This window comes from Dermacentor variabilis, chromosome 7 (assembly GCF_050947875.1).
Source record: "Dermacentor variabilis isolate Ectoservices chromosome 7, ASM5094787v1, whole genome shotgun sequence".
In the NCBI taxonomy this organism is placed as follows: domain Eukaryota; kingdom Metazoa; phylum Arthropoda; class Arachnida; order Ixodida; family Ixodidae; genus Dermacentor; species Dermacentor variabilis.
In genome coordinates this window covers 56,009,374-56,022,834 of record NC_134574.1, presented here as the reverse complement: position 1 = coordinate 56,022,834, position 13,461 = coordinate 56,009,374, and the positions used below count along the sequence as shown (strand labels likewise).

The 13,461-nt window shown below is 47.1% G+C and overlaps 1 long non-coding RNA gene across 1 annotated transcript; it reads left to right on the top strand.

The window, feature by feature from the left end:
* Positions 1–11,159: 11,159 nt before the first annotated feature.
* On the top strand, positions 11,160–13,199 carry LOC142587457 (uncharacterized). The gene is made up of 2 exons (XR_012829535.1): positions 11,160–12,318; positions 12,385–13,199. It is a non-coding gene; the product is annotated as an uncharacterized LOC142587457 (long non-coding RNA).
* The last annotated feature ends 262 nt before the right edge of the window (positions 13,200–13,461 follow it).

Genomic DNA, 13,461 nt, shown 5'->3' with positions numbered 1-13,461 from the left:
TCTGACGTCACTCGCCACTCACTATGCCTGGTATCAGGTCTTTCGACATTGCTATTGGTGAGGCCGATGGCTACTTCGCTGCGAATTGCGAGGGGGACCACGAGGTCCACGAGTTTGATTGGTATAACGCAGGAAGTGAAAGCAAACTAGTAATAGGTGATAGCCACAAAATTAAAATTAGCATATGCTCTACAATTCAAGTTTGTTAATGCCTGAAACAGAGAGGTTGAGATTTACGCATAGCGTGATAAATGATTGTGAAACGTGGTACGCTAGGCACACGATGAATGTGCCACCACTCCGCAGCACCGCGCTATATACACGCCGACAGATGAACATTTAGCATACAGGCATAGCGTGCACCGTGGTAGAGCGCAGTACTAAATTAATGATGTAGTGAAGAGTTAGGCATTTAGAGCTTTGCGCATCGCCAACGCGTTAACAAAGTTAATGGACTACAAGCTGTTTATTCGATAGAACGGTGCTCTAATTTATAAAGGACACTCTGCGACATGACCATCGCGCACTCGGCTTATCACAACCAACCGTCAAGGAAACACACAAGGCAGGAAAAAAGCTGGACTGCGAACAACTTATTTGTTCTACCGAATAAACAGTTGGAAGTCCAGCCGCTGTCCTGTCTTCTTGTAGGTTTCCTGTAAGCCTATCAGCGTCAAAACAGGTACCTGATCTCAATACTAGCGACAGTATTTTGCTCACACTTTGTTCGCAGAATAAGATGAGATTAAGCGGTGGATTAGTTTCCTATCGCTTTGTCGTTGTTACGACGGAAGTCAAGCATGAAGTAGAAATGCGGATCGAAACGGGGGCTCTGGGCCGTCTGGGCGTTGCCGCGTTCATGCACAAGCCCGCTAACCGCATGTTGCGGCCACGGTAATCCACGATGCAGGACGCGCAAGGGCATCAGGCGTAGCGTATCACGTATCGCGGCAAAAAAAGCTGAAATTCTATTACATGTAAATAATCTGGCAGCCTAGAACGGTGCAGCTACCGCAGAACAGACCCTTCTTCGACTGACTCGGACCTTGAACAAGATGCTATGCTGAGGTCGAGGGAACCAAGTGCCGTCTGGCAATGCCCCCTTTCTTGCCTGCCGAGCTTTTTTGCTTCCCACCTAGTGACGGAAGTATGGGTGGCATTTTGCTTTGCATTGGAAGTTTATAAACGCTTTTTTGTGTTTGCTTTTCAACATTGAACACGTCAAGGGAAGCTAATGCTACGAGAGAAGCGTAGTGGAAGGTAGCGAGTTTATTCAGCATTATTTCGATCTTTTTTCAACGTGCGCCCAAACCACAGTGTGGAATGTGCGGGCTCTTTTTTTTTTAACCCGCCGCCATGAAAATGTGCCCGAGTATCCCATACGCGACGCTATCACATGCAGAACGGCTCATTCACGGTGCTGTCAGTCCGGGTAAGCCTAGAAATGAGCACTTGCGTACCGAGATGACGGTGACGAAGAACAGTACGGAGATCAGCAGGCCCATTGAGTAAATGGCCACGTACATGCCGTGCAGCTTCGCGAAGTTGCTGTAGTAGGCTGCAGAAAATAAACCCGAGGCCTCAGTCACTAACGGGCGGCCATTGAGATAGGCCGACTTTACAGGGAATTCTTTCTTTTAAAGAAGTATTGGCTGGACGTTAACCCCTTTTCATGTGTTTCTTTTTTCTGTTTATGTGAAAGTGCTCGGACTCGAAACTCTAGAAACAATACTCGCGAGAGACTGAGCGCCCTGAGATAACAACTGTAGTAGCTTTCCTACGAAACAGTCCCGGTTCATTACTCGAAAGGCTTAGGTGTCGACGACATAATGCGGATCGTCTTCACGTAAGAGCACAACATCGCGACATTTCCGAACTCCACTCCGGTTCGTTCGGTCGTCAGCACTTGCTATATCGGGCAACGCAACGAGTAGCAGCATTGAAGATGGTTGAGCGAATAGGAACGAGTGCCGAAATGTCACGACATACCGCTCTCACGTGACCACCTTCTGCATCATGACGTCATGGGACGGACACCTCCGGGAAATGCAAGAAAAACCGGATCGTAGGAAAGCCACTATAGTTAGCATTTTAGGGTGCACTGAGGCTTTCACTGACGTCATCATTTTGACTTGCTTAGGTATAGATGGCTTGCACTAACGTCATCCTTGGCGACATCTTGGTGAACCAGCACGGCCAACAGCTGCGCGCGTCGGCGTCGCACGCGGCTCCAGTGCTCTCCAACAGAGACGGCAGGGCAGGGGCCTCTCCGAAGCTTTCGTTCCTCAATGGAAACAGATTAACCGCGGCAGCCCATGCGGTATACTGACGTCATGCTAGGCGTCATATCGGAGAATCATCATGGTTAGAGGGAGCGTCCGTGACGTCACATGCAGGCTATCTTGTTTTTGTCGTGAAGTTGTTCAATCAACTAGCGCAACTGCCAAATGTCTCGCGCAGCATGGAATAGAAAGAAGGAGAGTATTGGGGCACTATAACGTAAAATTATTCCAGTAAGTTTTTATTCCAATCTCCTGACGTCAAGTTTGCGTAACAGGCGACGCAAGCATCAGGCGTTGACCCGCAGAGTTGTCTGACAGACCAATCAAACACTCTCCTCGTTCATAGGAGGTCACTTTTGTTTGCTCGAAAAACGAATAACATTGCCTACCCTGAGAGGCTTGTCTTGTCTGATTGGCTGACAAGAGGCGAGGAGCACGCTCAGGTGGAGAGGGATTCGATGGGGCCGAGCCACTGCACTAAAGATCGATAAGCGGATGAAGAGGGTGGTGCTGGCGTCTGCGATTGGTCCGTTTTCCCTTACTTAGCTTGCGGTGGCTGCTCGAGAATCGCTGCGGCATGCAATGGAAGCTTAAGAATGACGCTAAAAGGAAGAAGAGCTCACAGAACGAGGTCGTAAACGTGCCGAAAATGCTCGAAAACGTCACGCGGCCACGGAACAAGTTTTGTTATACGCAAATAAACCCATGCTCTCTGGCAGGTGCGAGTAACGAGTGCCTGAGCGATCGGCGGCAGCCATCTTTTATTCTTTTTGGAACAGGGCAGCCTGCGGCGATTCAGAAGAAAGTTCAGCTTTGTTCGGCATATTAATGCATCTTTAACGCGTTCACGTCACGTTGAGTTTTTGCGGTTTTGTGATGTCGCGTGACGACAGGTAAAGTGAGCGCAGCCCGAAAACATGTGACCGATAGCCAAGGGCTAATGACGAAAATGCGTCGAATAAGAAATATTTTTTTTTGTTCGGTGAAATCGTGCATAATCAGCGTGTACACGTGACATCAGACATGTAGTTATCGCGGTTTTCGTGACATCCAGTGACAGAGAGATGAAAGGGGGGGGGGGGTGTTTCGTCACTTGGCCTCAGGGTGCAACTCCTGAAGAACCAGTGAACTGTTCAATATGTCCCGCTTCTACGGCATACATTCACCACCAAGAAAGGACGGGTACTCGAGAGAGAATATTAAAAACTGTCAAACTACGAAAGGAGTCTCACATACAGTTATAAGCATCACTCATGGTAGATAAGTTGGGTAGACCACAACTGCAATTTCCACATGAGGTGGGCCATGCGCGCTTTTATTTAACCACACACCCATGCCCCTGGGAAGCTGTAGCAAGAAGAAAATCAGAGCACCAAGTGAGTGCAAACGTGCCATCCTCGGCTCAAGGGTCGCAGCCACGATTCTACTGCAGCAGGATGAATACATGGGCGAGTTGGCACGAGCGCTTCGATTACATGCAGAAGGCAAAAACGCGGGACAAGTAAGTGTGCCTGCCACTTCGCATATTTGTCCTGCGTCACAGTGCTTTAAAGTTATTGAAATACAAAACAGAGTTTTTCCTATGCGCAGCACGCGGTACGTTACCACAGTACTCGATGCGTTAGGCCCACTGAGCATGTACGTCTTGTGCAGCTGACTGCCATACATGTTACCGTGATTGCGTGAAGAGATAACAGTGTCAAGGCCGAGTCCAGACCCATCTGGATTCGTCCGTGCTACTTGTTCTCCGTCTCGACAGCAACAAATAAGTGATAAATCAGCCCTCGTGCTTAGTGACCACTCACGTCGATAACAAATTATCAACGATTACATTACGGTTGTTATTAAGACCAGCGTTTGCCTTGTCTTTTGTTTTTTGCCGCAGCTAAGCCTAGAGAGGCGGCACTGAGCAGGAAAATTGTTTCCTTTGCCGCCAAGCAGATGCTGCGACAATATGAGCGTTCGTCGTGCGTTGGCGATGCGGAACGGTCTAGAAGCCTACTTCTTCACTGCATGACATTATGAATCAACGCTCTAACACCATACGCGATGACGGTACGCTATAACATAAAACGCCAATTTCTCGGCATGTCTGCCGCTGTCCCGCGGAGAGCAGGTGCATGCGCAGAGGGCTTAACGTATGACGCTAGTATATCACATGTCGCGCAAAGAATGAAATCCTAATGAAAGCTGTTTGCTCTAAAATAAGGTGAAAAGAATGATAGACTCGGTGTGTACGGCGAGCTTTCATTGGGTGCACTTACCTAAATTCATGCCATGTATGAGTATATAGGCGACGTTGTATACCTGCGGGAACCAGCGAGTACATTGCATTGGGTTATGCACTCAGGGCAGTGGTATGATTAGGAGATCGCTGCAGCGAGAAAAAGTGAGGCACTTACAGCGCACACGATTGACAGGGCGAAGACCTCGGCGCGATTGTTGATGCACATGGTTGGCGAACGAATGAAGCCGCTTTCCTGCAAAATGAGGGAGAGCAACATAGCCTATAGACCTTCAATTGAAGCCACATCGTGCAACAGTAAGTCTTCACTTGTGTGTTGCTCCGGTACAGGTGATTGCTAGTGTGTGCGATGAGAAGAGCATTGAATTCCACGCAACACAATGATGTCTTGCGAGCGTTAGCAAATCGCAGAAATTACGTTTGGTTTTGCACTGCTTAGGCGCTTGAAAAGTTGCATAAGCAGGGTGAATTGGTCCGCTAGGGCACGTTGCCTGGCTTTTTCTTTTCTTTTATCCATCATAGACACGGAGAAGTGCAATACGACAGATACATATACACACGACTGAAACATACGCATCGCTTTGTATAGACATTGTACCATGGTGCGCCTGCCAGGGAGCTCCTAGCTGATGGACGAGCATGAATGCCTCTGCACATGTTTGTTCATTTTAATTTTTTTTTTGCTGCAGCTAGAACAAAACACGCTGGCACAGCAGCTCTAATACTAAACTGACATGAGTAAATAGGGATCTATGTTCTGGGCCACAAGAGGTCACAAGAGAGGCATCGCTAAATTGCGCGGTTCGCCGGGGTGCTATGAAAATGTAACTTATGAAAGTAATCGTACAGATTGCACGATTACTGCACGAAGTAACCCCGCAATATTGAAGCGGAAGAATTGATGTAGATTTGGCGATATGGTAACAGATTAACAGCGTGATTAGAAGACGAGGACAAAAAAAGCGTACCTTCAGATGTCAATAAGAAAACAACAATCATTGAAAGTCACACAAGAAAGCCATGCAACGCAGATTACGGTGCCATTTTGTTTGTTTGCTGGTTCTGCTTGCTTAATTACGTCTGATTGTTGCGTGTCGTTTTTCGCACATTTAGAGCTCTATACACCGTTGTCCGGAAAATCAAGTAGTTGGAAGTGTCTTGTCGTTTCGCTTGCCTTTGCATTTTGCGCCTGCTGTAAATATGTTCCTATGAGTTACCAAGTGTAGCCTTAAATAAATCTTTGGTGGATATATCTGTACAAGGTAGGTTCGACATGCTAGAATATTATAAGCGAAATTCGTTTACACGTACGATAATTGCATGCTTGTGGAGAATTTTAGGCAAGTTCGTTGTCCGAATTCGTTATAAAGCTGTTTCTTGTAGCCAATATTTCAATTTAATTTCCCGGTTCACTGCCTCAACGCAGCTGAAGCGTTACACGTGACGGCTGTGCGTGTTATCATCCGTACTGACGGCGGCTACAACTGAGCACCGTTTCTTGTAATCCTCCCCCTGCAGTGTGTCTGCATTCTCAATCACCTTTGGTCATTTCATTTTGGTGTTAGGTATCAAGCATTTTTATTGTTACTTGGCGTAACGGCTGACGCATAATATCTCACTTGAAAGAACAGCACCGAACCAATGGACCTCAATATAATGCTACGTAAAAATAACTATCGTTGGGAACACACACACACGCACACACACACGCATGCGCGCAGACACACGCACGCGCACACACACACGCAAGCACACACAGACACACGCGCGCACACCCACGCGCACAGACACACACACATACACGCACGCACACGCACGCACACGCACACACACACACACACACGCACACAGACGCACACACACACACACACACACGTACACATACACACGCGCACACACGCGTGCACGCGCACACACACACGTACACACACACACACACACGCACACAGACACAATGGCATGCACACACACGCGCACACAGACACACGCGCACACAGACACACGCGCGCACACCCACGCACACACACACGCGCGCACACACACACGCACACAGACGCGCGCGCACACACACACACGCACACACACACACACGCACGCACACAGGCACACGCGCACGCACACACACACATACACACGCACGCGTGCACGCACACACACACGCACACACAGACACACGCGCGCACACCCACGCACACAGACACACACAAACGCACGCCCACACACGCCCACGCACACACGCGCACACACACACACACGCGTGCACGCGCACACACACACGCCCAAACGCGCGCATACACACGCACACACGCGCGCACACACACACGCAAGCACACACACGCCCACACGCGCGCGCGCGCAGACACTCTTCAGAGAGACATGTAGTTCGGCATCTTGTTTGTCTAACTGAGCGGGATGGTGGCGTTTGAGAGAGCTCACTATGCCATAGTATAGTTTTGACTATCAATTGGTGCTCATCACGAGTTACAAGGCCTAAAAGTGTGCAATTTGTTGAATACATTTCACGCTTGTTCCGTACGCTAGTGCCCATACACACTCGGCGCCTAGCACAAGACGTTTCACGCACCACACTGCGGCAACATCTCTGGTAAAACCTGTTCAATTTCTGACATTTTCTATGCACATAGTCATTAGCGCGAAGGAAGGCGAGTCCCCGGTATTGCCGAAACTGGTCCGTCGTCAGAATGGACGCGGAGAAAAAGAATACTTATAAGATGCGTCTTTACTGCATTGCGGCGCCTAAATGCAAGCGCTTGAATTTATTTTTCCCTATTCTGAATAAGAGAAGAGCGCCGCAGCCTGTGAGGTGCAGGGGCTGTCGTATGCTCGGTCATTTTAGAACAGACGCCCACGGCATTAAGCCACGGCATAAACGGCAGCCATGGCCCCAGATGGACGGCGACGTCTCAAAATCGAACGCTTCGCGATGGCATTTCCGCACCGATCGTTGTACGTGTTGGCTCAACTGCCACGTGCGAAGACTGCTCGATCGCGTGACATGTGTATCCAGATATCGCTACATCTGAGCAGAAAGGCGGTACCTGCATTTCAAAGCCTCTTTTGTCGTACCTACGTTTTCTTCTGCTGCTATGCACTTGGCAGCGTACGAGCAATGCACCTTTAGGCAGGGAAAAAAATATTACGCTTACCCTCCTCTGTTTTGATGGCAAATCAGCAGGAAGAGCGGCCCCAGTGCCCGGCCTCCTTGCTGTGGCTTCTTCCGAGTGAAGCCAGTAGAAGAGGTAAAAATAAACAACAAATAGCTGTCGTTCTGGCGATGATGACTAAGCGTACCCTTGACAACCTGGTTGCTCTCCGGATTTGAAAAGTGGAATGTTTGGATGAACAAATGTCGATTTTGTTTTCTGTACGTATTTTTATAGGCCGCCTTTACCGAGCAAACAAAACTCAGCGCTGTGTGTATAACCATGTACTAATTGTTAACCACAGCGCAAAGCGTGGATGAGAAAGAAGAAAATAAAAAGCAAGATGAAGATGACGACAGCGGCATGTATACTTGACCTATTCTGTTCAATTAGCTTCTTGTCAAAATTCTTTTTCTGCTTCTTATTCCTATTCTCGTAAACTTCATATTCTTGCCTTATTCATCGCAAATGGTTGTACTATTTCGTTTATTAACACGAAGATGAAACCTAGTTAAGGGATGAAATCCGCATCGCGACTACACGTCTGTCATCGATGCGAGCACGAACGACGTTCTCCGCGGGGGGTATGTGCCAAAATTCGAGCACAAAAAACAACTGAGCACCGTGCGTGGTTTCCAAGCAAATGCCCTAAGTGCAGCTCACATTACGTTGGCAGTATGCCATCATTACTTTCGTTACCGTATGCAGTCACCGCCTGTTGTGGTTGTATACCCAAGAACGAGTGACATTCTAGAAACGATTCTAAGTCATATGAAGCTACGAACAGATTAGGCAGACCGTTATTGGCGTTGACTCACGGACAAATTCGCTAAGCCGTTGCTGCAATTTTTTCTTTAGAACAGCCTGAACGGTTTCCATTAAATAAAAATTAATGTTACAAGGTAATCGTCGTGAAAAAGGAATAAGTGTAGCGATAGAAGGAAGACGTTATTAAATATTTCTATATTTATCTTATAATCGTTCACACCGCCTGAATATATTTTTGACTCTTTCCCGTGACAATTTCTTTTAAGCCAAGTTTGTCTGGGTCTCCTAACGTAGTGCAAGCTTTTTAAATGAATCAGCTGAGTCGCTTGCATCGTGGTCACTAAATGGTGGTCTTAAATATTCTTCGTTATTTCTCTTTTATAACGGAAGCTAGATTTCAACATCTTTAATTTCTATATTTTAATGAATCATCCTACTTTCCACAGATGACTGTCGACATCTAAAATTTTCGTGGAACACGAGTGAATGCCTTTCATGATCATGCGAGGTGACGCTATGAAGCTTCCATTTGACGTAGTAGTTCTGCGGAAGCCCGCAAGGTGGAGAGAAGAAATTATAAAGGGAAAATCAGACATCCACCCGTTCGTAGCAATTGCTACAAAGGGAACCCATACGGGTTCCTCGAAAGAAAAGCCTCAGATTGGATTGGAAAAACTTCAATAAAAGTCCTGCAGGACGTACGTCAGCGCGCAGTGGGCGTCTCCCACGCAAGGACCGACAGGGAATACTTGGCGGCCGCTGCGCGAGCCTGCAGGACGGCCCATTGCTGGTCTTGTAGGAGCGGGCTTCTTAGGGTCTTCTCCCACTTGTCGGAGGTAGAGTCGGGCGGAGCGTTTCTGCACTCCCAGAGCACGTGTGCGAGTGTCGCCGTGACCCCGCACGAGGGACACGCATCGTCTGGGTAGACGTCCGGCTAGATTATGTGTAAAGTGGCCGGGTTTGGATAGGTATCTGTCTGTAATAAGCGTAGCGTTAGCGCCTGCGGCCTGTTTAGTTTGGGGTGCGGGGGCGGAAAGAGGCGTCGTCCCAAGTAAAAGTGTTTGGTTATTTCATTGTAGGTTGTCGGGGCATCCCTGTTAGCCTCCAACTCATCGAGACGTAGTTGCCCTGGGGTGACGACGCGGTCGGTAAGCGCGCGCGCAGCGTCGTGGGCTGTCTCGTTGAGGTTGGGCGGGGCGCCCGGGATGCGCATTTACATTCGCTCGCCTGTGCAGCCGGTCGACTGCAGCGCCGCCCCCGCGGCACCAAAGGGAACTATATATCTAGGTAACTTTTCGCCCTAGGGGAGTCTAGGTCCCTAGTTGTTGTGTAAAAAACGCGCCTAGCTCCTGAAACGCCCTAGTCCCCATGCGCGCGCCACGGGGCCACGGGAAATATGCGCTAGCGCAGGGTTTGTGCCAACTCGCCGGAGCAACAGGGTGGGAGTTTCATTGCGCGTGCACGCAAGCAGCGCGACCACGAACGAAGCGATACCAAGGTGGAACAGCGGATTTTACGGCAATCGAAGCTGTGTGTGTGTGTGTGGGTGGGTGGTGTGTTTGTGACGCGCTTGGTGTGTGCAAAGAGCAATTAAGTTGCGTGTGTGACGAATGTGTATGCTCAAAATAGCACGACCACGAACGAAGGTGGAATATCGCGTTTTGGCGTTTGGTGTGCGCAGAGCAGTCGAGTTGCGTGTGTGACGCGTTTGTTCGCGCAAACAGCACGACCACGAACGAAGCGATGCAAGGTGGAACAGCGCGTGTTGCACAATCGAGTTGTGTGTGTGCGTGCGTGTGTGTGACGCGTTTGTGATGCGCAAAGAGCACGAGGACGATCGTCTTCTAACTGCGCCAGAGCAAACCGATTGTTGGATTCTACATAGGTATTGAACGGGCGTTAAACCTAGAGAAACACGGGATTGCGACGCGACCAGCCGCAGTGTATAGGACTGTACGTACGTACGTACGTTTTTGTAATGTAGTCAATCTTAAAAGGACGATGGCATTTCTGCACCGGCGGAGAAGGGGGAAATCGTGATTAAATTTGGCCGATCATTGTCAAAAGCAAAGGCTTACCTTTAATTAGGGGTTATCCCCTACCTTCTACTGAAACTGCAGCCTCCAGTAGTCTTCATGCACTTTTGTAGTCCTGACACCATACGACGATACCCTCTGACGTGGGGCCCAGACTACTGGAGAGCTGGTTGATCAAGCTTGCACTTAACCTTTTGTTCTTTGATTATGCTACAGTGCTAGAGCGTAGTTTCTTGCTATTAGTAAACAGGCAAGACAACAAAGCATTGATACTCTACTCCTGTTGTGGCTCTTCAGTCAATGACACTAGAGGGGAAAGGAATCGAGATCCAAGCCAAGTGGCAAATTGTGTTTAGTCAGTCTTAAACACCCTTAACTCAATGTTTTAAATGCCTGTGTGGTTGATACCTTGTCTAGTGGAACTTCTTGCCATCCCCAAAATGTGCATAGCACCAGAGGTATAGTTTGACAGCTGTAAGCAGTGCAATTAAGGGAGTGCAGTACCTGTATTGCAGCTTTACACCGGCTAAGATATTGAAGCTTGGGAGTATGTTCATATTTCTCATCTATAGTGTGGCAAGAACTTGTAATCCGCCCTCAAGTTCTGCTGGAGCACAAGCTACTATTGCTCTTTTGTGCAGCTAGTGTCAGCAGACACCTTGCAGTATTGCTAGGTAGAAAAGCACTTAGGCTTCACGACCATCCAAGTCATAAATGAATAAGTGCATGGCTAGAAGTTGTAAATTGCAAGAAACAGTTCAAATGCCATTGAGCATAGTTGCGCTATTGCAATGTATCCTTCGGAGCATTGTACGAGCCATGGTAGTTCCCACATTGTGTTGAAGTGCCACACCAGTGACATATGATAATGATGCTAGCGTGATCCAGTGTGGCTGTACTTTAATGTATAAAAACTTTTCATGTGTTTTAGATTATATTTAGTGCAGTATCTGAAAGTTTATGCGCAGAAGATGATAGCTGACCTTACAGCCATGTTTTTTATACAGTCCTTCACTTTCCATCAACTTCAGCAAATCATTGAAGCCCCAAAATAACACATTTAATATTGGTACTCAGATTGAACAGTTTCAGTTCTATGTCTATGTTTCAGAGAACTGGACCAAACTTGAAGAATGAAAATTTAGCTACCTATTGATGCTGTAGCTTTAGGCTCTGCAGGAACCATTTATCTGCAGCACCCAACTTATCCCGTATTTGACGGATCATGATAGATGTGTGAAGAAGCAAGAGTGTTATGCAGAACAGTTTTCAAGAGGTAATGAACCTCTCCCATATAATTCATAAATAACTGGAAGGTTTCTCCTAAGGAAATGTTCGTGCTCTGCACTGTAACATTGACAAGTACCTCCCTAAGATAAGGTGATAAAGAGAGCTGGTTTTATGAATCTGTTGTATTTCCACAATTTTGACATGGCATAAGTGAGGCCCAAGGCATAAATGGTACTGCGTGCTGCACTTATTGTACAGATCAATAGTAGCCAATCAATAGCCATTTTATTGAAGATGCAAACTGGATCATATCCTAGGGCCAATTCACTGTCAATGAAAACTGTTATACTGGCTTCCTGCACTGTTTATTGATCATGGACTTCTTTTTGAAGTGCGATTGAAGTCCCTCAATATCTTAAACTATGAATTGCAACTGGGAGAATGTGTCCATTCATTAGGACCACACTTTTTGTCTTTAGCTCTCATCATTGTAAACAGCTTCATAATGAGAGGAACCTCAGACGAAATGCTTTTTTTCCTGGCATCCTTCTTCTGCCTTCTTTGTAAGCACAAACTATGGACATGTAAACAAGGTAATCTTGCATTTACCCTGCCTACAAGTGCCTCTTTTGACATTCATGCCTGTATTGCCTTTTCAGTGCCACTGAACCACTGAACAGTAATGACGAAAGCATTGTGCGGAAATATGCAAGGTGATCAGGAAATGTAAAATGAGTCATACCCCCGATTGTAGCAAACTGTTGCAAAGAAAACCCATGCACGTTTCTCGGAAAGTCTTCACAAACCTATCACATGCTTCAGACTGCTCCTGTGATTCAGATGTCTGCGATAACACGTAAAAGTAGGTTCTCACGGGCACATCTATTCTCTTGTTCATGAAGTCTTCATTCCAGAGAGCCTCACCATGCCGCAACACGAACCCCCGTATTCATAAATGCATCTTAACTTGAAGCCCATGCTTGACTCGATTTAAATGACGCCTGTCATGAACACACCAAAAGAAACGCAATGAGCATCTTGGGCGCGTTCACACCATGCGTCATTTATATCAAGTCAAGCATGAGCTTCAATATGTATTGCTGAATACGGCGGTAAGACTTGATAAAGTTTGCTATTATTTATTTGTCCAATGTTTCAGTTTTCTCATCAAGAATATCTAGCTTTTTCTGAATGCTACCAATTTTTGCTTCATTCTCCTTTTCACCACATGTGCTTCATGGCAATCTCTTTCTCCTTTCCCATGCTGTTGGCCAACGTGCAAGTGTTGTCTATGCACTAGACAGTTACGATGTGGTCAGCAGGCTTTGAATTTCTCTCTTTGCTTTTGTGATCAAGTCTGCCTGACCATTAGATTACTGTATACAATGAAAACAAAGCCTTTTTTTTTCATGAAATGGGCAAGCACTTGCATCTCTTGCAAAGGATCTTTCAGTAAAGTTTTTCGTTCCTGCAATCACACTGAACATGCACGTCCATCATAATTTTTATGTGTCTAAAACGCACCGCCAGAAAGAGTAACAAAAAGCAGCTATATTTTCAGATAGCACTTGTGGCTAAGAAAGCAACCCAAGACCAATTATGGATGGTCTTTATTTTTTTTTCAACATGTAAGGAGCATTGTGCACACACCTCTCAAGCATAAAGGCAGCACGTATGAGCCATGATGCCTCAATAGCTCCCATGTCTGATCACCCAAAAGAAGGCAGGCCAAACAT